This window comes from Pelodiscus sinensis, chromosome 1, assembly GCF_052426305.1.
Source record: "Pelodiscus sinensis isolate ZL-2025 chromosome 1, ASM5242630v1, whole genome shotgun sequence".
Taxonomy (NCBI): Eukaryota; Metazoa; Chordata; order Testudines; family Trionychidae; genus Pelodiscus; species Pelodiscus sinensis.
This window is the reverse complement of record NC_143052.1, coordinates 276,600,288-276,627,410: the sequence shown is the minus strand read 5'-3', so window position 1 is coordinate 276,627,410 and position 27,123 is coordinate 276,600,288. Positions and strand designations below refer to the sequence as shown.

General features: G+C 40.6%; 1 long non-coding RNA gene across 1 annotated transcript; it reads right to left on the bottom strand.

The window, feature by feature from the left end:
* Positions 1 to 344: 344 nt before the first annotated feature.
* On the bottom strand, positions 345 to 25,941 carry LOC112546806 (uncharacterized). Its single transcript, XR_003090521.3, has 3 exons — positions 25,883 to 25,941; positions 24,410 to 24,446; positions 345 to 520 (listed from the first exon to the last, which is right to left on the bottom strand). It is a non-coding gene; the product is annotated as an uncharacterized LOC112546806 (long non-coding RNA).
* Positions 25,942 to 27,123: the final 1,182 nt, after the last annotated feature.

The window sequence follows — 27,123 nt, the reverse complement described above, 5'->3', positions numbered from 1 at the left end:
ATCTACAATTCGTTCTTGCTACAATGGCATATGTTCCTAGAGGCTTGCTTCTGGCTCATCAGTAGTAGGGAAGGGGGGGAGAGGATGGGAAAAGAGGGGGGAATGCAGGCCTCACCACCCCTATACGTCACACGTACAGAGTTCTTCTGCAATTGACCCCTACACTGCTGAGTCCAGGCTGGAGAGACCCTCACCCACAATGGGCCCTGGTGGGCTGGAGCAACCCCCTGCCCACATTGGGCAGGAGGGCTGCTCCAGCCCCCACTGGTTAACCAATTAAACATTCACATCCCAGTTAATTCTTCTGATGCAACTGAATGATCATTAGATATTTTATTGTCTATCTCCTGCCCCCTGCCTGCAGTGATAGTATGAGTTTGCTGCCCCATGCTTGTTAACTTGATGGATCGGTATATGCAGTATGTAAATACATTCTTATTGTCTTCCAAAGTACTGTGGAAGTGACTCCTATGTGGGGAAAGCACACTCCTTTCACCTCAGTGTAGTAACTTCTACCAGGCTGGAAAATACAATATAAAAATTATAAATTCAGTTTATATACATACATTTGCTTCAGTTGTTTTACTTACATTAGGCAATGCTATTACTAATTAGAGAGTCATGACTTTTTCACTGATACCTTGGATGACATTTAGAGATGCCTCATAACATGAAAGAACTGGGATACAGATGAACTGATTAAACCAGCTGAAATTCATTACCAGCTATCATGGTGCCTCTTGCCCTCTACCCTACAGCTATTCTTAATGTCGCCCTCTCCCAACAAAAAAGATTTCTTTAGTGTAGTGGGAATCACACAACTTGGACTGCTGGTCATCAAGGACCAGATTCTATCATTCTTACACTGAGTAGTACCTTAAATCCACACACAAACCCATTAATTAAAGGGATTACTCTCTTCGTAAAGGTAGCAAAGTTAGCTCTCACTAAGCAGGACTCTTCAATCCTCTGAGACAGATAACCTGAAATACACATTCAATAAGATAGCCCTTGTGCATGCATCTACACACAGGTCCTCACCATTTAAAGGTTGGGTCATTTTCCATTGCTACAATCTCTACATTTTAAACAATTTCCTTTATTAGTAACAGTATATATATATATTCCTTTTGTTTTGATTTGATAATGTGGTCTCCACAGACTTCCACTGGCATCATCGCATTTTGTCTTGATTTCATAACCATAGCCTTGGCATCTCTACAGTCTAATTTACTAAAGTTTTGACATTATAATATGGTCTGTCGTAGACTTGTATTGACATCTTCTTGAGATTTTTTTGATTGTTTTTAGATCCCACAGGAGCAAATGGTGAAATAGTAACACCACACAAATGTTGTTGACTTTTGTGCAGAGGCATTGATAAGCTATCTTAAAAACCACTATGTTTTCAAGAGACTTTTTATTTTTAAAATTAATAAATTGTAGTTTTGTTTAAGAATGATCTACTTAATATTTCCAGGTCCCATTTATGAATTTATGTTCATAGTCTATCAAAAATCTAGAGTGCACTATGTTTTTGTCATGACAGAGTTAAAGAGTGGCTTAATATTGATAAAAGTCAATGTTTAGAAAAAGAGTTTGCAAGCAAACTGTCAGTTTCCCAATATGATTTGAAAGGAGTGTTGCTTCATGATTAATGCATAGGAGTGGAAGTCAAGACTCCTTTGTTTTATTTCTCATTCTGCCACTTGCTTACTGTATGAATTTAGGACAGACACTTCACTCATGTTCAGATTATCCACCTTTAAATTGGTTATACTAACACTCTCCTGCTTCACAGCAGTGTTTTGGGGATTATTAAATAAATGTTTATAATGCATTTTCAGATCATTGGATCAAAGTCACTATAGAATGAAAATTATATTAAACCCAGAAATTCAGGACCAGCTACTGAAAACCCCCCACCTAAGTGCTGCATGCAATGATATATAGTTCAATACATTTGCAATAACTATTAACAAATGTATATAAACTGATATGCAAAGTTACTCATGGGTGAGGGCTGGAGCAAAATTACTTGCAAAGGGGCATTTAATTAAATTAGCTCTTTTCTTCCAAAATATGGTGGACATGGAATGGTGCACTGATATAGGCATCCTGATGTAGAGTTCATTTTATTTATTTGTGGTATATAGATGCCTATTAATTCACCTATATATTAGGGACAGATTCGGCCATTTCTTGTAGATATAAGGTAAATCTATACTGCAGCATTTTTCCAGAATAATGGCCATTATTCTGGAAAAATAATACTTGCATCCACACTACAATTGTGTTCTTTTGACAAAAAGTCGAAAGAATGCAGTGCTTTTTCCGATGGTGATAAACCTCATTCTATAAGGAATAAGGCTTTTTCTGACAAGCTTTTTCGGAAAAAGGCATCTGTGGATGCTGAAGAGGCAGTTGTTTTGACAAAAGAGGCCTTCAAGAAATAACAAAGGTGCCCTGCTGGCCACTTGGTCCACACATCACAACTCTATAGTTCAGTGGTCCTCAACCTTTCGGGGCTGCTGTGCACCTGGGGCAGGGGCTCTGCACATGCCCTGAGCCCAGGACCAGCACCGCACATGTGCCATGCACCCGGGGCTGGCACCGCACATGTGCCACGCGCCCAGGGCAGGGGCCGCCCACGCAACGTGTGCCCGGGGCCGTCACCGCGAATGTGCATGTGGTGGGAGCGGGGCTGGTCCAGATGCTTTGGCGGGTGCACATAAATGCCCAGGTGGGCCCCATGGCACCCGCAGGCACCGCGTTGGGGACCACTACTATAGTTCCTGTTTCCCAGAAGTTCTTAAAGCCACAGACACGCGGAACAGGTCCTGTGGCAGGAAGCTGGGCCTGGGAGCTGCAACTCACCGTGCAGCTGCCACTGCCACACATCTGGGCACTATGTCCCAGTCACAAGGCCCCCAAGTGCCCAGGGAGCATGCCCAGGGCTCCCAGAAGTCTGCCAGGGACAGGAAAAGGCTTGCACCATCCTGGTCTGGGGCACAGATCCTGGCCCTCCTGAAGGTGTGGGGTGAGAAGGAGACCGTCCAGGATCTCTGCTCCAAGTGGTGCAAAGCTAATATATATGGCCAGATGGCTGACAGCTTGGCCACTAGGGGCCACCACCAAACTCTGGAGCAGGTCCAGGGCAAGATTAAAGAGCTCCGGCAAGGCTATGCCAGGGCTAGGGAGAGCAGCTTTCTCTCTGGTGCAGGACCCCACTCCTGCCCCTACTAGAGCAAACTGCACTGCATCCTGGGGGGCAGTGCAGCCCCTTCCCCTCCTCTGGTGGTGGACTAGGGGCTAGAGATACCCGGATGTCTCCCAGGCATCCTCCCAGGCTGGGGAGGGATCATGAGGTGAGTGCTCTTAGTTTTTCACATACACAAGCCCCCGCACTCCCTCCCCCCACAAACACCCTAGCAGCCACCCCCTACAAAGCTCCCCCCCACAGGGCTGTGGGAGGACGGGACTACAGAACCCCCCAAGGATGAGGCTTACTCCCACCCCCAGCCCATCCCCTGCATCCCAAACCCCCCTTTTCCTAGGGTCTCCCTTTCCTGTACTCCCCCACTCTCCAGGGACTTCAGCTTGAGAATGCCTTACCTCCAGGAGGAGGACCCCAATGGACTTTCCCATGCCAAATTGGTTGCCCACAAACCAGTAACTGTCTGGTATGGCAAGTTTCCAGATGGCGATGGTGACCCACTTCTCTAGGGGGATAACAGGTCACATCTGGGTGTCACATTGATGAAGGGCAGGGGCAAACCAGGTGTGCAGCTCCATGAACATCTCCTTCCTTATGCAGAAGTTATGGAGCCACTGCTAGTCATCCCACCGCTACATCACCAGCCTGTCTCACCAGTCGGAACCGGTGTTCAGCCTCCATAACCATCTCTCCACTATGTGGGTGAGGTTGCAAGGGCATTGCTCCTGCACACAGGCAGAGGATCTCAGATATGAGCTCTTAGTTGAGCTCATGCAGGAATATGAAGGCAACCTGCAGACACTTTAGCGTGGCAGTGCGGGGCCATTGCATGCTCAGAGGCAGCTCTGGCTCCATGGTAGGGAAAGTTGAGCAACCAGAGCGCACACACTGTAAATTCTTTGCTGTTTCTCGGAGAGGTAGGCAAACAAGCAGAAGAAGCTGAGAAACGGCTGTCTGGGGGGTCCCTTTAAGCAGGCATCCCAGATAATCTTAGGCAAAAGTACCTGGAAGCAACTACTGACCTAATACCCTGCCTGAACTGGTCCCGGGTGGCCTTAAATGTGAGACAGTATCCAATCAATGTGGATGTTATCTTTTGAAATAGCACACTGCTTTTTCGTTTTTGTGTGTAGATGCTGTATTTAGAAAATTTTCTGGAAAAACTCTTCTGGAAAAGCTTATCCTGAAAGAAGCTTGCAGTCTAGACGTAGCCTTAGGGACTTGCTCTACAAAGACACATTAATTTCAATGGTCATTTGTAGATTTTGTGGGATGTTTACCCAGGAACCTTGATTTTCTGTTTATGTGCTATCCTTTGAAGGATCAGGGACCTATTGAGCAAGGCACTAGAAAGGCAAAATAATATAGAAGCTAGTCGCTGCTTTAAAAGAGTTTACACTTTAGCAATCAGAAAGAATACAACAGGTAAATGAAACAGAAAATGGGTTGTGGGTTATGAAGTAATACTATTAATAGAGTTACAAAAGCAGGAGTCTTAGTTTCACTAATGCTGGAAGACATTGATTTGTAGGCATCATAACAGAAGTGGTCATTAAGGAGGGGGGACTAAAAAGAGAATAAAGTAGCAGCTTTACAAGTTTTGTTGAGGATTTTGTTGGGGATTTTATCTTCCCATATACATACGGGAAACATATGAAAAGTTTGAAGATACCCAAGGAAAAACAAGATGGGGATCAAGGCTGGCATCATTGGAAGTGTGATAGTTAGTGTGTTGGTAATCTAGCACATTTTAGAATGGGAAAGGATAAATTATGGGGAGACTTAATGGCCCTAAACATGGAGCTTTGGGTTGGTGTATTTGAAAAGGAGGAGGTTAATGTGCTTGATATTACACAGTGCTTTGAATGGACATGGTTGTGGCAACATGACTGGTACAGTATCAAGGTCAAATGGGACAAGATTACAGACACCAAGACACAATATGGCAAGGGCCTGAATAAGAGCCAAGACAGTCTGGGCAGCTAGAAACAGCTGGATATTTAAAAGGTAGAAGAGAGAAGCAGCAAGACTGGGACATAGCTGGGACATGTAGATCTAGGGAGAGGGACATATCAAAGGGGATGCCCAGATGTGAGACATGACTAGAAGTTGATACTAATGTGTCAGTTCAATTATTTTGATTCACACATAAATCTCATGTTTACTATCATATTATTTGCTATGAGAACGACCTCAATAAATTGTCGACTTTTCATACCAGAAGTCTTTGGAGGATCCTCCATATTTTTTGGACAAGAATAATTTCAAATCAGGACCTGCTTGCACGCTGTAAACAAGATGGAATGGCTACCATCATTATGAAAAGATGTTGGAGATGGATTGAGCACATACTCAGGAAAAATGGAAGCTCCATCACAAAGATTGCTATACATTGAACTACTGAAGGGAAGCAGAAACAAGGATGACCAAAGGCAACATGGTGCCGAAACATTGAAGTGGAAATGAATTACACTTGGAGCACTATTGAGAGGCTGGCCAGAGACAGACAGAAGTGGGGGACCTTTGATGCTGCCCTATACACCAGTGGGTGTGAAGCATGATGACTGAATAATTTGTGACACAGTCAATATAACAGCACACTAAATGCCCAACCAAAGTTCTAGCCATATGCATTATTCTCTAAATAGGCAAAACACGCTAACCATGGGATAAAGGAAATATTCCCATTTTTCTCATTGGTAATTGTGGTACAGAATTGGGCAAGTGTCTTGCCCAAAACTGTGCAGCTAAGGGAAAATTGAACTAAATTTAGAACTTCTAAGTACCAGTCTTTAACCATAAAGCCAGACTTTAAGCCTTTGATATGCCTTGTCTTATGCCAAAACAGCAAATTACATCATGGAGATAACTGGGAAAGCTCATAGTCATCCTGGTGATCCCACACATTGTGCTTTCTTGCTTATTAATTACCGTATATACTCGAGTATAAGCCGAGTTTTTCAGCACATTTTTTGTGCTGAAAAATGCCCCCTCGGCTTATACTCGAGTCAGCCTCCTGCTCGCGGGCGGGCTCAGCGCGTCTCTGCCGCCAGCCGGGTCTAGCCGCGTGAGCCCGGAGCTCCGGCCCCGGTAACCGAGGCGCTCGGGGCAGGGGGTGCTGCCGGGAGCGGGCTGGGCTCCGTGTGTCGGGGGCCGTCGCTGCGCGGGGCGCTTGGAGCCTCTGCCGGCCGCTTGGGTTGCGGGTGCGCCCGCAGGTGCTGCTCGGAGCCTTCGGCCACGCCCCGGGGCCGCCGGCAGGGAGGCTCGGGGAGCAGCCGAGAGGGGCTCTGGCCTGGGAAAGGTCCGGGCGGTAATCAATGCAGACCAGCAGAACATTTACTGCTATTTCTCTCTTGTTGTTTGTAGTATACCTGAGGAACATATGGGCTGTATCTAGACTGGCCAGTTTTTCCGGAAAATCAGCCGCTTTTCCAGAAAAACTTGCCAGCTGTCTACACTGGCCGCCTGAATTTCCGCAAGAACACTGACGATCTCATGTAAGATTGTCAGTGTTCTTGCGGAAACACTATGCTGCTCCCGTTCGGGCAAAAGTCCTTTTGTGCAAAACTTTTATGCAAAAGGGCCAGTGTAGACAGCTCAGATTTGTTTTCCGCAAAAAAGCTCCGATCGCAAAAATGGCAAAAATGGCAAAAATGGCAAAAAAGCATCTGTGCCAATCTAGACGCTCTGTTCCGAAAATGCTTTTAATGGAAAACTTTTCCGTTAAAAGCATTTCCAGAAAATCATACCAGTCTAGACACAGCAGTAGTTTTTAAATCTGTTTACATCAAATCTTCAACACTTTTAAACATATATCTTGTAGCCAATTATTGTAGTTTATTTTAATTCAGTTTATTACCATAACATTACCAAATTCACTTTAAATAAAGGCTCCATTCTATATGTGGACCTGATCCAACATCAATGAAGTAATTGATTTTAACAAGAATTAAATGGAAGGGACATTTTTCAAATGTATTAGTGCTCAATACCACTTTCAAAAGTGACTAAAATATATTGGAGCCTGGGTTTCATTGCAAGTCAATGGGATTTAAGGTCCTAGATCATGTAGGTGCTTTTGAAAATTGCATTTTGTATCCTTACAGTTCAAGTGTCATCTCATTTATTATTGGTTCCAATGGGTGTTGGTTTTCACAAGTAGCTATTTTGAGCTTCTTATCTGTCTCTTCAGTGACACCTACTTTGTAATTCCCTCTCCTAGTGAAGTATTATTTTTCAGAGTTAGCAGAATCCCTTGTTTCAGTTCTGTCTACACTAGAAAAATTGAACCTTTCAACAAGATAAGCTAATTAACTCTGAGTTACAATTCCTCTGAGGACTACTTGTGAGATGATGTTGAAATATGACTTCTCTTATTCATCTCCTGATATAAAAATATAATCAAGTCATTTAATTGTACTTTAAGAGATGAATCTTTGGCTTTTACATTCAAATGAGCAATATCCAACTGAGCCAATCAAAACCAGGTAACTATGACACAACAACTGTTTAATCATAGAATCATAGAATACTAGGACTGAAAGGGACCTCAAGAGGTCATCGAATCCAGTCCCCTGCCCCCATGGCAGGATCAAATACTGTCTAGACCATCCCTGATAGACATTTATCTAACCTACTCTTAAATATCTCCAGAGATGAGAATTCCACAACCTCTCTGGGCAATTTATTCCAGTGTTTAACTACCCTAACAGTTAGGAACTTTTTCCTAATGTCCAACCTAAACCTCTCTCACTAAGGGTATGTCTACACTACCCCCCTAGTTCGAACTAGGGTGGTAATGTAGGCAACCAGAGTTGCAAATGAAGCCCGGGATTTGAATTTCCCGGGCTTCATTTGCATAAAGCCAGGCGCTGCCATTTTTAAATGTACGCTAGTGTGGACTCCGTGCCTCACAGCTACACGCGGCACGGACTAGGTAATTCGGATGTGTAGCATGGGGTAGTAGTCAGAGTGCTGGATAATCCTTGACTATTCCTCCATAACATCTCGGATACGGGCCCCCGGCAGACAGCATGCCTCCCGAGATGAAATGTCAGGGCAACATAAGGGCACCTCCGTCCCCCTCAGAAGAGATTCTCCGACAACCACTACCCTACGTTTCCTATCACTGGGTTGCGCCAGGGCCCCTCCCCTGTGTACTGTGGCCATCCGCCAGCATCCCTGCTTTCGTGGGGGCCAGCCTCCACTTACCAGAGTTGCGTCACCCCACCCCCTTTCCAGCCGAGCGCCCGGTGTCTCAGCTGTTTTAGTGCAGGCCTCGACGAGCCCGTCACAACAATATACAGCTTTGTGGGAATTGCTGTCACCATCAAGTGATTTTATCCCTAAACCAGGGGTTAACACTTGAACCCACCCCCAGAGGTTCTCCAAATTCCTTTGCCCCCAAAAGAGCTTGAAAAAAGAAATGTGAAAAATAAGCTGAAGTCTCTGGTAGCTGACCTCCCAGGACACAAGAATTAAATCATCACCTTAAAAATGTTTTTTTAAAATTACAAAACAAAAGATAAACTTCATAAAGCATATTTGGTTGTTAGATGTTACAAAACAACTAAGGAAAACAAATTAAAACACAGAGAAAAGTCTCTGGGCACAGTGCTAGATGGTAAATGGGGAGTGGAGGCGTAGATTCACACAGAGAAGTTCAAACCAAACCACAAAATAAAGAAAAATACCCTGCTCATGACTAGATCCACTTTTCCTTTACTTACTTCCAATCTTTTTTTTTTTGTTCAGTCCATTCCCATGCCCCAAATTCCTTGGATGCCTGGAAGTCCTGCCTGGGTTTAAATCATTCTGTCTCTCTCAACTCTTGCTTTTTCTCTCCCATGCAAAGGAGAAGGGAAGGCAAGGAATCTTATACAATTCAAATTTCTCTCAATTGATTCTCTATTTTGATTGATTTTCCCGGCCACCTCGCCAATAACTTGGCTTGCTACCTGAGTGTAATCCATTAGTCACCAGGTGCTGATCAGCCCTCCTCATGTCCATTACAGATGCATAAGATGTCACTGCAGTAATTGGCTTCTGGTTCATCTGGTCCAGGACAGTTGGCAACCCCTTTCCTCTCAGCTTCAGCTCTCTCCCCCCACTCCCCAGTGCAGAATGGCCACTCTCCTTGGGGGAAAAGGGTACCAGTGTTGGGCTGCCTAGGGCACCAGCACTGATAGGGACAGCCCTGATTCTGCCCAGCCATACTTACTTGATAAGCTGTGAGAGGATCAACACTTTGTGGTGGTTCAAAGGCAGATCACTGAACAGTTTATTAAATGGGAAGATATACATAATTCAGGTTAAAAAAAAGTCCATTCCTATATTTCTTCCCCAAATGATTTTTTCAAAAATATAATTTTAATTAGAAAATGGGCTTATTTATTAAATAAGAGCCTTTCAGATCTTCAGGTCTTTCAGTATACCCTGAATATGCTGCCTTTCAGATTTAGACTGTGCTGCAAGCCTGGTGAGTTTTGGAAGTTAACACATGGCCAGGTTTTACCACAGCAGGCTCACCAAGTTTAAATGAAAAAGCAAATTTTAATTCTAATTGCTGCATGCTTTTAATCAAAACCTAAATATATTGTCCTAATATTCAATAATATTCATGTTTATATAATGTTCCATGGCAGATTATATTCATATATTCAATAAAGATACATTAAAAATATCTCTTACAAAAAAAAAAAAAAAAAAAAAACCCTAAGGCAGCTACAAGATGTGCAAGGAAAACAATGCTTAAAACAAGTGAAGATTTGAAAAAAACAAAAAAAAAACCAAACCTAAGAATACTCCTCCCAATAACACACACTTTGGCTACGTCTACACTGGCCCCTTCTCTGGAAGAGGCATGCTAATTTCAAACTTTGGAATAGGGAAATCCGCGGGGGATTTAAATAAACATGTCCGCCGCTTTTCTTCCGGCTTGGGGAAAAGCCGGAAAAAAGAATCTAGACTGGCGCAGTCCTCCGGAATAAAGCCCTTTTCCGGAGGATCTCTTATTCCTACTTTCAGGTATTTCCCTATTCCAAAGTTTGAAATTAGCATGCCTCTTCCAGAGAAGGGGCCAGTGTAGACGTAGCCTTTAAATTATACAATCCTAAAAAACAGCAAAAACAGCAAGCACAGCTGAGACTCAAAGAAAAAAATTGCCACATGTATGTGAAGAGAATGCTAAAATTAAAAGTCTTTACTTCCCACCCTTAAGTACATTCTGTACAGATGCTCACATTTTCCATTTTCATATTACTGCAGAAGATAGGGTGACAGACATCCCCTCATTTTTCTCTTTCTAAATATTTATTGACAGCCAAATAATGAAGTATCTAGGGGCGTGTCTCCACAGAAAAGTTATTTCGGATGCTATTCTGAAATTACTTTGTGAGCATCTACAAAGTAAAACCGCTATTTCAAAAAATTTCCAAATAATGGACACCTTATTTCGAGTTCTGTAAACCTCATTCTATGATAAATAGTGTCTATTCCAAAATAGCTATTTCAGAATAGGGGTTGTGTAGACAGAGAATAGGGTCTATTTTGAAATAGGGGGCCTCCAGACCTTCCCAGGGTGCCCTGCTGGCCTCTCTGTTCACTCACAGGAAAAGTCTATCCCACTCTCCTCCCATGAAACCCTTAAAGCTGCAGACTCTGCAGACAGTTTTTGTGGCTTGCAGCAGGCCTGACAGCCCTGAGCCACCCTGCAGCTGCCCCAACAGGTCTGGTGCAGAAGTCCTTGACCTTATTGAGGTTTTGGGGAGTGAGACAAACCTCCATGATCTCCCCACCAGATGCAGGAATGTGGACATCTATGGCTGCATGGCAGACAGCCTGGAATCCAAAGGCCACATCTGCACCCAAGAATATGTGTGGATAAAGGTCAAGGAGCTCTGCAAGGCTTATGCCAGGGCCAAGGAGGGCAGCTCCCGATCCTTATTTTAAGGAGCTCGACTGCATCCTGGGGGATGGAGCAGTTCCTTCCCTCCAACGCCCCCCCCCCAGTTATAGACTCTGGGCTGGAGATGCCCTTCGTCGTCCTTGCTGGGGGGAGAGATGGTGGTAAGGAGGAGGAGGAGGACCAGGACCTGGACAAGGCCAGCCTCAGCATGCAGCTGACCCAGGAGCCTCAAAGCCTCCCTGTGGATGTGTCCCAGGCATCATCCGAGGCCAGGGAAGGAACAGTGTATGAGTGCCATCACTTTCCCTTCATGCACAGGTGGAATGAAGGGATGTCTGGGTGGGGGAGAGCTGGGCACTCCACGCTTGGCCCTTGCTGGACGTGGTTCACACAGCAACCTGTGCATGTGGGAGCATGTGCCATGCCACTCCTGGGCATGTGGCCCCAGCAGGCTGTGACAGAGAACCCTTGGGCTATTGGCCACAGGGTGTCTGGAGAGGCCTCCCATGCTCCTGACCCTGGAGTGGGACACCCTCCCTGCACAAGCCACCTCTGGAAGGAAGCAGGTGACATCTACACTGCAGAGGTAAGTCTACACAGCACCAAATTTCAGAAAAAGTCCTGTTTCAACACGTCCTTTCTTCCTCATGAAACGAGGTTTATAGAGATGGCGAAAGAGCACGTACGCTTTTTTGAAAAAAATTCCGAAAAAGCAGATGCGTTCCTTGGACACAGCATTGCTTTTCCAAGATACCTCTAGTATCCTGGAAAAGCACTTCAGTCTAGACATAAGCCTTAGTTTCTGTGCCTCTAGCTCTTCCCTGTAATCTTTATCTCTTAGGAGTGTTGCAAACAAACAGAATAAAATTGCAAGGCACTCAGATATTTTGGTAATGGGGACCAATAAATACTTAAAGACATAGAATCTACATAAATCCAATGATGTATTATATCTTCTCATAAACAGCAAGAGGGAGCAAATTCACTGGAAAACATTCAGCCAATACAGAGAAAACCTTGGAGCAGCCCTGCTGCCACATTTTGCAATACCTGTAGAAAACCTCTTATTTGCAAGGATGATTCCAAATGAAGTGTATTAGAATAATATAGTCTGAACATCATGAAACCAAATTAAATTTCAGAGCTGCTAAGGAGAAAATGAGTTCAGCTCCCCTGTAAATAATATAAACAATATTAGAGATAGATACATGCTATCTCAGATTAAGTGTTGTTTACATTTCATTGTAACAACAAGCATGTTCTAGTAGGTGCTAGGAACTTCTCAGTTCCAATCTTGGGTCTGATACACAGTCATTTATCTTCTGTCTCAGTGTCCAGTATAAAAAAGCATAATAATAGAATTTGAGTTATTGACAGGGTTACACTACTCAAGTAGTTCCATTAATCTTATTAGGACTACACACATAAGGCCCACTCAGATACAAAAAGGTTGTCAGGATAAATCCCAATTAGTGCAAGCTAAAAAACAAGTTGAAATTTTCATTCAAATATTTTATTTTCAGCAAAATGTGTTGATACCATTCTAGTGCTAATGTGAAAAATGGAATGAAATGTGTACATTCTGAACTTTTTTGTAGAAAATCTAAGTTTCAAGTACATATTTTCTCAAAATAGAAATTTTGATATGTTTCAACTAACCCTGCTCCCAGTATTTGAAAAGTGCTAATTATTACAAAAATGAGCAGTAAAGGACACCCACAATGACAAAAAGAAGGTTAAGGGGTGAATTGATTCCTGTCTACCAGAATCTAAGAGGGGAACACTATTTAATAGCGAGGATCTTCAATCTGTCTGGAAGAAGAAGGTAGACAGCTTCTGCCTGGAAATGAGGCATATGTTTTCGACAGTATTGACCACTGGAACAATTTACTAAGAGTCAGGGTGGATTCATCATCCCTGATAATTTCTAACTCAAAGCTGCATGTTTTTCTAAAAGCTCTTCTCTAAGAATCATCTTGGGGAAGTTCTATGGCCTGTGCTATATAGGTCAGATCCCAACAGTACTTTAGGCCTTAGAATCCATGAATTAGATGAGGGTCAGAGAGGCTGACAGTGAATAAGGATATGGAAAAGCTCTCATAGGAAAAGACTGGGATTGTTTACCGTAGAAAAGAGACAAATCAGAGGGACATGAGAAAAATAAATAACACGAGTAATATAGATATGGTGAACTGGAAGAAAAGTAGTTCCCAGTCTCAGAACAAAAGAACAAGGGAACATTCAATGAAAATAAAGGATGTAAATTTGGAAACTGGAAAAAGGAGATACTTTTTGAATACAGTCTGTCATTAGACTCTAAGTTCACTAGCACTGGAATTCATGGAGGCCAAGAACTTCACAAGATACAAAAGATATTTATACAGATAACAATAACCAGATGTTCTTCTAAGAAACAATACAAATTATTGAAGGAATATTAAACCTCAAAATTCAGGATATGAACTGATATCAGAGTCCAGGAAGACTGCACAGTGGGAAGGGCAGAATATGCCATGTCTACCTGCTGAGTGTATCTTACACCTTACTCTGAAGCCATGGTCAAAGGCAGGATACTGAACTAACTGGACTTTTGATCTGATCCAGTCTGGCAATTCCTATATTACTATTATCTGCAGAAATCAAAGCACTTTACAAGAGTCAGTTAACTATTCCTATATTTTATAATCATTGTGTGGAGAAACTAAATGAGACTCGGAGGAGCCACATCAATTGCAGAAATATGAATAAAACATCAGGGACTTTCCTACTGCCCCATCTGGTGCACTATTCACTAGACGCTGTTACTCCCACCTTTGTTACATTTAATGGAATTGTTTCACATAAAAAGTTTGGTTAACTTAAAATATTTGGCCTCCTCTGCACTTAGATTTCTTTTGGAAACCGAGGTATTTCAAAACTGCAAAAGACCAGGTCACTATCTTTCTGCACATGAAACAAGAAAGTCCCAGAAATAATGACGAGGTTTAGATTTCACAGCAAGATTCCCAGATAAAAATTTTGGGTAAACTAGAGTGTTTTAAAAAAAATATAACCTCAGTGGCAAGATGAAAAAGCAGGAGGGATGATGCATGAATAATTTATATTTAATGAACTTGCAAGCCACGTATAAAATCTCATTGTCTGTAATAGCCAAAAGGGGGGGCAGGAATGGATTTGATACATTTTTGCATTCAGCGTAGGAGTTAGTCACTGATTTTACAACACTGTGATAACACACAGCTATGTTTTGTTTTGACATGGGGTATGTTTTCCGATACAGTCCATGGGGGGGTCAGGCTATGAGCAGAGGAGGATCTGGAGTTCAGGAGGAAAAGAACAACTAATCACATTGATTATCTAATATGTTACTTGTTTGTAAATAAATCATGTCAATTTGCACAGTGCTAGGTATTCACCTGGCTAATTAACCTCTGTTTACAGGCATTCTACATTGCTCCCATTCAAACTTGATGCTTATTTACTTAGCTGAATAAAGAATTTTAGTGTTACTGCATCACAATTCTGATTGCTGGATCCAGTGTTAGACTCTTGATACGTACTGTTAGATTTCTTACTCTTGACTAGCTTCTTACAGGTCTATTATCTATAATTATTCATTTTCTAATGACCAAAAGGTGAATATGTATCTTCTGTTGCTGGAAAGGGGGGGGGGGGATGTTACTGCTTGCTAGTGTAGCAACTCCCCCACAGTGTGGCTCAAACTTTCTCATGCTGGCTTGCTACATCAAGTGGCTTGCAACCGCTCTTCAGTTCCATCCTGGTTCATTTCTAATGCCTAGTATCTCCAACCAAGGTGACACCTCACTCTGTCCAAGACACAAGGAATGCTGCTCTTAGGAAAATCAAGAATGTGGCTAATGAGCAAGGATTATCAGAAACCAGAACACAAGAAAATGAAATATATTAACACAACTTCAGTAAAGAAATTAATTACCCCCAAATAATTAACTATATAACAAAAACAGGACATTACTGTACCAAGAAGGATGAAAATAGGATGTGGGGAAGGGAAATGTGGTTAACTAACAAGTACCCAACATTAACAAAAAGAAATGGCCTACCTCCCAGTGCTCATAATCCTTCCCAGCCCTCAAATCCTTCCCTGGCATCATCCTGGGCAGATGGCTTGCTGAGGTTGAGGCCTGAGATGAGGGCTGTGAATGTTGACCAGCTAAAACAAAAAGGATGTCTTTAAGATGTCTTCACTCGAGTGTAGTAACATCTTCTCATGACTCCCACATCTATTGCCTTGTGAAGTCTCAAATGGCTTTGCCACTCTGGATGAATGTTTCTCCAGAGCTGGAATAATTTGACCCATACAACTTTCCCTCAGCCGTTCAAAAACTCTTTTTGGAGTGGGGAGTTAATTGGAGACTCCCTGAGCTGTTCTGCATCTCCCTAACCTCCTACACTTAAAAATAATTCTGAAACTAAAACTAGTCTCTGTCTGCCAGTCTGGCCCCTCCCACTGAGGGGCCGGTACAGCCTTGATCCACATTAGTCCAGCAAACTGTCTAAATAATACCATGCAAATGCCTCTTTATTGCCCTTGGCAGAAGTTTCTAGTCCATTTTATCCCTACCCTGGACTCCAAACATGCTGGGAAATAGGATCTGAGTGCTCTGCTGCCCATTACTGCTGTACTTCATGAAGTAGGACTCCCTGGAGCCTCTGCTGGCATATTCCAAGGTGATGTTATAGTGGGTACTTGAAAGTATACACAAACATTGTAAACCTATGTATTGATACACTGTTATAATAATAGCACTAAAATAATGATAAATAAGATACATGGCTAAACATTTCAGAAGATATTATGGCTTAACAATCATATTTGATTCAAGTCCTGAGTGGGAGCAAATATGGGTTGGTATTTGATATCTGTGGGTCATCAGATTTGTTTCATGTTGGGAACCTTCTTTCCTCCTAGCTGCTTGAGTCATAAATGTTCAGAGGCGGAAATTATTGTTGGATAATTATAATCGGCATTGCATTTCTCCACTCCTGCATTACAAGATTCACAGGGTGATGGAATAGACGTGCTAAAGTTGCATCTCATCATCAGTAGAGATCTATAGGAATTGCGTTGGCCACAATCTGTTAATGCACTAATTGGCTATGAAAAAGTCTCTCTCTAAGCTACTGATTGTAAATTTTATTAATAGATCAAAAATATACAGCATTTCACTCTATTGCCTTTCATGCGAACTGTGATCACAGAATTGCCTGAATAGTGGTTAAAAATCTGGACTACTGTTATCTCTTCTTTTCACTGCCTTGTTACATTTTGAACAAGGGAAACCTGACTTCAATTGGATATGTTGTGTTGTGATTTAAAAAAAAACCCTCAATTCCCCACCAACTGTTTTAAAAGTCTAATAACCAAGGTATCCCCATCAGTTATTAACGGTGTACTAGACAATACATGATTCTCCATTCATCTACATAATTCATACCATTAATTTTTGTGGTGAAACACAGAACACCACCAGCAGAGGAAATGTACACCTAGGTTGTGCAAGGTTATATTCAATTTTTATTTATAAAGCACAACATACTGAGCCCCAGATGTAATATCTAAGCACCAGTTTAAAGACAGTCATGACAACTCTTTTGGTGATATACCCCTGTGACAGGACACACTGGACCCACATTGGTCCTGCAAAAGTTTACACCATTTTTTGGGCTGAGTAGAACACACCACCATGGCCCTGCTGGGCATGCTCTAACTGGAGATTAGAATATAAAAGGGAGCAGCTCAGGTCATTCAAAGCTGACTGCCAGAGTGGAAGGACCTTGGGCAGAGGCTCTAGTTACAGAGCCGTCTCAGTCTTTTTCTGCAGGAACCGGAGACACCTGAAAGACAGCCTGGCAGGGAGGGAAGCACTCATGCTGAGAAGTCTGGGAATCCTGATGCTCAATGGACTACACGTCTGGAAATGTGGTAGGAAGCGACCCAGGGAAGGTGTGTGAATGGTATTTCCTACTTAAGTGAGGTTAATGTGTTTCAGTGAGGGTGCCCACTGACCCAGATGCAGACCACCCTGCCTCTTTTCAGGTCCTAGGATTGAGGTCCAGTAATTTTAGGTGGGCCTGGGCCTACCCATCCAGGTTGCCATCTTCCCAGTGGTCGTCCTTTCTTCCCCTCTGGTTATTGGCCATTGGGCCATAGTACTTTGCATCTTGGGGCTGCCGTATAGACTCTGGTCATTGGGCCACATTGGCCTGAACCTAAAGGCTGCTAAATAGACTCTGGCCAGTAGGTCACACTTTCTGCATCTACAAGCTATGATACTGACTCTGGCCATTGGGCTACGTAGCCCTCAATGCAAGGACTACTGTGAATATAATCATTTCTCCTGACCCTAAGCGGGCCTGGGACACCTACTCCCTGACAATCCCTTATAAATTATTTCTCCATATAAATGCTATATCAAACTGACTAGATTTTTCATTTTACTGCATTTTTTGCTGTATGTAGATAATTGAACAAATAGGAAGATGAGTATGTGGACAATGATAACAAAAACTGTATCCAGACAATTCACAGTGTCAGCCTGCCATCTACTGGATTTCAATTTTTTTGCACTTTTCCCTTTGCTGAAGTTCTTGGCTCACAAGAAAGAATGTTAGTTAAAGATTAATGATGTTTACTTGTTTGTTTGACCTGTGTTTTCTTTTTCATTTATATGTTTTGGTTTTAAAGTTAGTATTCTCTATGCAAATTGCTTCATTGTAAATTTTTCTTCTGAGACCTTTTAGATAGTTTGACTTCAAAATTCAAAACATCTTCTGAAATCCAGAATTTCTGATTTATAATCAGTATGAACAAGCAATCTACTCTAATAAAACAAGCATCAACATTGTCTGGTTTTAAGAACACTTAACCTCAAGAAGACTTGTCACAGTGGAAAATCCAGCCATGTCTGTTACTGCTCATTACTGTCTACAACTTTAGATTGAGCACCAAACATTGTACTGTTTATGTTCTACTAAAGAATACTGGTGTATGAGTACTGCTTCTCTGGACTACTCTCAAAGATTTAATAGTGTTGCTGACAATAAGTTCAGGCAAATTAAATTAATCCATTTCTTATCTGGGGAATAAGGAGTTTAGGTTAGGCTAGTTTACCCACTTTGTTTTACCACCAGGAAAATGTGAAATATATCTTACAAGCATATTTTGCTCACTGAGGTATTCAGCCTTCAGTGCATACATATAATCCCCTTTAGTCCCAATATTGATCTTTGTTATGACTATGTCCTGCATTCAAGCTAGAAAAACAGTCCTTCCAGTTCCACATTGGGCCCAATTCGCCTTTCCTTTGCCACACACTGTGATTGGCTCTTCCTCCTTAAAGCCTCATTTTCTGACAGGATTTTGACTGCTGCCAGTCACCAACTGCAACCAATGATCAGTAAGTATGTTTCTCCCATGGGGCTTGCAGCCCCCTCTCCACTAGAAACTGGTGATATCTAAGCTTGGCTGGACATTCTCCACCTGGCATGAGAGGGAAGCCTGGAATAAATTATTCTTAGGTGGCTCCTTTCAATTTTTAAGTAAATTTAATGCCATGTGGTGTGTTTTAACAGTGATTAAATCTAAGGTCCTGTCTACAAATACAGCCAAATCAGAGACTCTAATTATAGCACATTATCCACTAGCCCTTTAATAACAGAGTTAGAGCATTCTGCATGGATGGAACTTTCCAGATGTTGTAGCAAAACTGAAACTTTGGCCATGGAATTTCACAACAGCCAATCCTCCCTCCTTATTTTGTTAAAAGCAATAAAGTAGAAATCTGCACCAGCAAAATTGAAATTTGTATTTTAGTTGATATTTTTCTGTACATATTTATTTTATAGATTTGCTCAGTCACTACTGCTTCCTTTTGTTCTCATTAATGTTTTATTAATAATAAAAAAGAAAATATTGTCCTTTATTCCCTGTGGGTTTACTCTTATTTGCAATACTGCAGCCCTCCTCTCACTCTTTCTTCCTATAGAAAGTCTCTCCTCTTCTGTTCTCCTCTCCCACCCAAATGAAATATTCTCTCTTCCCATTTCCCCAGTCTCCCTTCACTAAAGGCCAATTTCTCTTATAATGCTTTTAATTTTCTTCTGACACCCTGAACTCAGATGGTTTTCCACCAACCAAGCTAACACCTTGATCTCGGAGTCTCCTTTTCTGCTTTCAGGTTCAATATCCCTCATTCAAGAGGTCTCTGAAAATCTTTCTCCAACCTTCACCTCATGGTCCCCTTTCTTAGCTCAGGATCAGGACAAGTTTTCTAAAAAACTCAATTTTTTCCAGAACTAAAAGTCCATTTCTCATTCAACACTAATTTACTCTAGTTTGAGTTAGCTATATTTATTTGTAGAACTGTTAAGCACTCCTGTGTACTGTACTGCTAAAATTGGTAAGATCTCTGCTGTTTGAAAATGTATACAATAAAGCTCTGCAGAAAATGTTTAAATTAACAGTTTTCCAGCAGAAAATGCAGTTTAATCAAAACAATAGCATTTTCTGAAATCATTCCTATTTCGATGAACATGTATTTGAGAAAAAGCTCTTATTAAGAAAAGAATTAGAAAAAATGTGCTTAGAAATGATAATTCTTTTTTATATGAAATTTTAGCTTTGACATTTAATTTATTTTATTTTATGATGTGTAATCTTATACCACCTGACTTGTTATGTACTGCTGCTACAGATATGTCATGTGTGTTATTCTTTGACATCAGTGTTGAAATATTTCACTTTTTTATTTTTTATTTTATTTCATTTTACAAAAATACAGACAAGCCTTGAAAATTGCTTAGGATATTAAAACAGATGCTCTACATCTTGAACCTCTGTGGTCCAGGACTCTCTGGTCTGGCAGGACCATGGATATTGCTGGACCAGAGAGCCCCTGTAGCAGAGGTTGCCAGTGGTTTGAAGCAGAACTGGCCAGTGTGGCTACTGGGGCAGCAGAGCCTGCGGGGCAGTAAAGCTGGCAGGGGCCACTGGAGCCTGCAGGGCTGCAGAGCTGGTGAGACCACAAAGCCAGTAGGGCCACAGAGCCCAGTGGGGTCACTGGAGCCAGATAGGGCTATATATCTAAGGTGGGGCCAGAGGCAGCAGAGCCTGGTGGTCAGAGAAAGGAGCCCAACAGGGAGGCTGGCACCTACACCTCTCCTTCTCTCAACCTCCTATAGTCTGACAAACTCCCTTGTCCAGGACATGTCAGGTCCTGAGGGTGCCGGACCAGGGAGGTCTAACCTGAACTAATTAGCACTGAGAACTTAACTTTTTTTCACTTGTTCAAAGTACAAAAGCTGTTTTTAATAAAATAGAAGTGATAAGATGTGACATAGAAATTTGAAATTTTGACCAACTCAATAAAAAGACCTTTTCAGATCAGTTCAGTTCAGACTGTACAAGACGAGAACACATCATTCTCTGCTCCTCATAGCCTCTGTCCTCACTGCAAAGTGGGCAGAGTAGCTTTATGAAAGATTCACTCAGGTTTAGCCTACTGCCTCAAAGGAGCTAAGTAGCCAGGGTTGAAAGCAGCCTTACACTCAATGAGAAGTTTGCATATATGAGCAAAGGTTAATTCTGAATTGAAGGCATACCCACAGAGAGCTTTTCTCTTTCCTGCTGTGGTACTTTCTTTAGTAAAATAAAAGTTATTCTGACTGAAAATTTTGTTTTGGGGCATTTTTAACATTTAAAAATAAAATGTAAATGAGGTTGAAAAATGCAATGTCATTGTGACTTGAAAAACATTGAGGGTATGTCTACACTGCCTCCCTAGTTCGAACCAGGGTGGCTAATGTAGGCATTCAAACTTGCAAATTAAGTCCGGTATTTAAATATCCCAGGTGCTGCCATTTTTAAATGCCCCGTAGTTCGACCTCCCTGCCCGCGGCTACACACGGCATGGACTAGGTAGTTCGAATTAAAGCTCCTAATTCGAACTACCATTACTCCTCATTGCAGGAGGACTAATGGTAGTTTGAATTAGGAGCTTTAATTCGAACTACCTAGTCTGTGCCGCGTGTAGCCACAGGCAGGGAGTTCGAATTACGGGGCATTTAAAAATGGCGGCGCTCGGGAACATGCAAATAAAGCCTGGGATATTTAAATCCCGGGCTTCATTTTCAAGTTCAAATGCCTACATTAGCCACCCTAGTTCGAACTAGGGTGGCAGTGTAGACTTACCCTTAGATTTTTTTTTCAAAGTTTAGAGGATTGCTTTTTTTATTTATTTTTGTTTTTATTGAAACAACACTCTGCATTCTGTAGCAATTTGTTAAATGTATCTGTGGAACTGAATCTACAGTTTTCACTGAAAAATATGGAAGAAAAATGTTGCCCAGCTTTAGGCACAACAGAGTGAGGGACACATAGTCCATCTAGTCCCTGCAAGAATTTACAAACTAAGAGTAAATATGTTGCACTAAGAAGGGATTAACAAACAGTATATGAGAAGGCTAGAAAATAGATGAAGGTGTAGGAAGACATCAGTTAAACCAACAAAAACCAACCAGTTGCTACCCATTCACCTATTTCGGCTTAATTTCAAAGGTTTTATTCTGTTTTCATTTTCAAACATTTTTATATCATTAATGTTAAAAGAAATACTGATGTAATTATTGTGTGATCTAGGGAAGAAAATCCTTCATATTATTACAAAACTATGGTTGACCCATAAAGTGTAGATTTTGAAAATGTGATTGTTTTAGATCAGTGAAGCTAATTGTCATCATTTAAGAAGATTTTTGAAAAGACTTAACATCGATCTGCAATATTTTCTAGCCCACACATTCAAAATCATAAGCCAAACTCCAAAAATCATGACATTTTAAAAAGACTGTATATTGTTTGAGTCATTTTACATGCGTCAGGTTTTTTTAAACTGAAAACAGAGCTGCATAAGTCCAGGAAGTGTGGATTTAGAAAAAACACTAAATATTGAGACTCATGATCAAATTGAGAAGAGTTGGCAATGTCGCTGTTACCACTGAAGTCAATGGAAACTTTGCAATTAATTTCTGTGAAAGTAGGGAGAACAGTGTTGACTGATTATAAAAATCCCATGCTAAACATATGCATTTTAATTGGCACACTATATTTCACAGGTGCTAGATTAAAAAAAAACGAACAACAGTCTGTATGACATTTAAAATTTATTTCATGTTATAGAATTCTGCCAAAAATCTCACCCCTAAGCATTTTTGTGACAGAAACAAGAGACTTAAATTGGATTAAACAATTCTGTATATTTAAAAGGTAAGCCACAAAATTATAGTGGACAAGTAAGGCCCATTAGCTTCAACTAACCTACTGTCCAGATGTCAGGTTACAGGCTTTTTTTAAAGAATTTGACATTTACAGTTTGACCTGATTCACTTCTACACCAAACTAAATTAGTTCACAGGAATGGAATCTGATTTCCTATAGGTTTAACTCAAAATTTTAAATCAGAGTTGCTTAACTGATTATATTCTAAAAACTATTTCATGGTTTATTACCTGATAATGAAGGGTAGGTAAAGTTTAGTTTAAGAAGCGACATGACTCTCTGCATCTCAGGGGAAGCAAACTATGTTTTTAAGGACTGAAAAAAAATTGATTGAAAGACACAGCACCCTTCAAAATTTCCTCTTTATAGTCTTATTCATGCAAACATGCACACCCAACATTTTTAAAATGTTGTTTAGCCAATGATAAATAATAATGTATTATCTGTTCATATAAGCAGCTTGTCACATGAGCCATTCGATTAGTCCAAATGAGTAGAGATGGAATGAAGAAGAGATGCTAAAATCCATCTTGGATTTTAAAATAGGGTTAAAAAACTATTTTAGGGCTAAACTATGGATTAAATGATGTTGGAATACTGAGCACTTTCATTTTGCCCACACGAGAATAAGAAAAAACACAATAGTTTGTCATCTGCATGTAGCAAAAAAAAAAAAAGTGTGTGGGGGGGGAGGGACGGGGAGCTGACTTGGGAAATTTGAATCTGAACCCTGACAGGCCATTTTATGACAAGATCCTGGTCTATATATAAAGAAGACAGCAAGGAAACATGTAGAATTTCCTTTTTAAGCTACAAATACAGTAATACTCTAAAATAATAGAGTGATTATTGAATGCATATGTAAATAGATCCACATAACATTCTCTCTCCTTTTAGCAAATTGTTAGGTGAGCAATTCAATCAAGACAGAAACAGCTGGGGGCAGCTTCATAATTGAAAATGCATTGACACTAACTGGGAAATATGCCGATCAGAGAATTTCTTAATATTTTATTGTGATGATTTCTTTTTTTTTTAAAATTAAACTGTTAAAAGTCGCTTTTCACACAGGGCTTCTTTTTACAACACAGATATTGGGCTGTTTATCTGAACCATCCAGGTCTCCTGTTATAGGTTGCATAAAATGGCTAGGTTGTTATCAATGAGTTAATTGGCTCAAATTATCAATATTTTAATTACCAATTCTTTGCCTGAGGCACACACATAAACCTGGGTAACCTAACTATTTATAATTATGTGCAAATTCACAACTTGAACATGCCCCAACAAGCTGAGCACATTCAGAATTTCAGTTCACTTGAACAGTCACGTTTCTAAAAGCCCTCTGATCTACAGTCATCAGTAACAAACAATGGTCTTTCTACAAATTGCAATGATAATACAGATCTTTTTTTCCATCCTTCTCTATTCTCACTTCCAAAAGCTATTTTATCACATCACGATTTCTCAGTTAGAATACTACAACCATGTCTTTCTTTTTTTCAAATTTTTCACAGAGAATCATATAGGTCCATTTTGACATAATCACAAGATAATCTGGCATATTACCGTTACTTCAATAGAACTAATTTTATATTTATAGTTGAGAGACAATTGACCTTTGAATAATCACTCAAATTGCCACAAGCAACCTCTTTCTGTGTGTGCACCTCATGCACATGCTCTCTTTTCTAACTGAGACTTTCAAACCTCCCTCATTTTAAGAAAAATGACAACCCACCCAATAATGTGTTGCAGTACAAAATAAATATTTCTATTAATGCAGTGCTATGCTTCACTAACTTAAAGTTTCTGTCAGATGCATCTGAGGAATTGGACAGGGTGCAGAGAAGAGCCATAAATATAATCCAAGGGCACGAAAAAATACTTTACTGTGAGACTGTTGGAAACTAACTGGTCTAAAATTTTGTAAAAAAACATTAAAAGGCAATTTGATAATATGTACAAGTACCTTCATGTGGAGAAAAGACTATGTTCATAGGGGGTACCTAGTGGAGAAAGCCATAAAAAGAATCAATAGGTGTAAGTTAAAGCCAAACAAGTTGAAATAAGAAATAAGGCACACATTTTGTATGGAACAGTAACTATTGGAATAAACTACTATGAGGAATGATGGATCTGAAGACTCAAAAAGATGGAAAATCTAGAGCAGATGCTCTGAGACTTGTTCACCCCCCCCCCCCCAACCTTTAAAGTTTCATAGAAGGTGAAACTAAGACAGTTCACCACAAAATTTGAAAGAATAGAATGTTCCTCTGCTGATAAATCACCCCCAGCTCAGGAATGTCCCTAACAAGAGTTCTAAGCACCAACACAGTAAAGCAGAGACACCCAGGTGCTGGGAAATTAGGGAGGAGTCAGAAAGAGAGTCAATAAATGTTAAGATAAGCTCCGACCAGCATTTTTATGCTAGCCATCATCATAAACATATAAGTTCACAACTAAGGGTACATCTACACTGCAATGAAATTTCCAGATACCAGAGTATCCCGATATAGCTATCCTGTGTCTTCACAGCAAGCCCGTGTTTGGGGGGAGGGTGCTCGCTATTGTGACATCCCTGTAAACCTCACTCTATCAGGAGTAAGGGACATTTTGGAATAGTACTTTATTTCAAAATTTGGTGCTGTGTAAACAGTGCCAAATGACAAAACAAGCTATTTTGAAATAGCATCGAAATAAAATATGCAATTTGTGTATCTTATTTTGAGTTACAGTGCTGTATCGATGCACCCTCTGTTACAATTTAGGCATGAAAAATAAAATGTAAAAAATGTGAGCAGGAAGGAGGACACATAGGTGCCAGTGTATAACCATTACGGCATGGCTACGCAACAGGGCTAAAGCCAAAATAAGCTATACAATTTGCGATACATCAATTGTGTAGCTTAAGTCGAAATAGCTTATTTCAGCTTTTGGCACTGGCTACAGAGCAGGAACTCCAAGAAAGAGCCCTCTTTCTCCAACTCCCCTTACTCCTCATACAATGAGGGTTACAGGAGTTGGAGTAAGAAGTCCTCCAGGCTCATCATTATTTTGATATTATGTCGAAATAACTGCTTGTGGTGTAGATGCGGACTATGTTATTTCGGAATAATGTTAGTTATTCTGAAATAACACTGCTGTGTAGATATACCCTTACAAAATATTCCAGTTGACAAATTCCAGCCCCTCCAAAAAAAGTTTCATCCAAGTTTTTCAACCGGTTTTATGGTTTGCAATTACAAATCACTACTAGAAACTGTTAACGTGTTAACAAAATGGAGGTCCTGAGAATGTTGAATTCCCTTATGATCATGTAATCCCTGTATTTCTTCCTGAATCAAAATGTTGTCACAGGTATTAGCCATAGAAGCACTGCATAGAAACTCTCGCTTAGAATCTGTGTAATAACTTCTGTTAGTGTAAGTTTAAAACAAATCACCTTTCCACTTCAAATTTCAGCTCGGGATAATTTTGTCAAGTCGGCTTTTTCAATACTTGTCAAGGAAGCTAGAGCCTTGGAATGAGTCACAGTGATCCGTGATGTCATTTCCCCAAGGTTCTCTCCCACACAGATCATTTTAAAAGAGCAGACTACTGCTGGAAATAGGCAATAGCCACATGAGAACAAAAGTTATCTAGTAAGGAAATATTTATTTATGATCTAAACTTTGTATAACTACAGTGTGTGGTGACCTTTCCTATCAGTAAGATTAAGGAAGGTAAAAATTAGAAAGATTTTTTTTCCCCTCTGAAACTGAATGATGTGATAGTTTTCTATTTTGTGGATAGCCATGGAAGTCTTAGAAATAATATCAAAACTACTTTTAAAATTTTGTATTTTGACTCATTGGTATTCAGAGTAAGTTTTCTTTTGATTAAGCCTGGATATAAGAGGATAGGAACTGAAATATGAGTAAAATCCAGGGACTAGACTACAAGTGTTATTTATACCTCCTAAGTATAAAATTATACATTTTACATTACAAGCTGTAATTTCCTAACATTAGATGCATTTCCAAAATAGCTCAACCAGTGTCACAGGCAAATAAAAGAACTGGTAAAAAAAAAAAGGGCAATTTCCCAGTACTTTAAAGGAGAAACAGTGGGCCCAAACTGTAAAAATGATGGGCATGGTAGATTAAAGTTTAAACTATGTGAATCCATCCACAAAAGGCAATTGGATATCCAGCAATCCTTTTGCATGTGCATTTAATGTATTTAATGTGCAGTTATCATAATTGTATGATCAAAGAGAAGGCGAGGCGTTGAGCCTTCATTTTCTCTGTAGTTTTCTCTACCTTCTGCAGATTTGTAAAATTGTCTTGAATTCTGTTACCCATGTGAAACCCAAGATCAGACAATAGCCAGCTATGAACAAGCTTGGCTGGACTTTTCTCTCAGCAGATCAGCACAAAATCTCTTCAATTCTGTATAAACACATGGCTAGACCTCCCAGCAAATGCAGCAGTAACAGACACCAATAACCAGACTGATTGATTTTTTTAAATGTGTGCTTGGACTTATGAACACACACACATATAAATATTTCTGTGTCTAGATCTATCTATACATACAGTTGCCAAACTAAAATCTAATCAATCAGTAATTACAGTGTTAAACTGTAAGGCTGTGTCTACACTGGCCACCTATTACGGAATAGGCATGCTAATGTAGCACTTG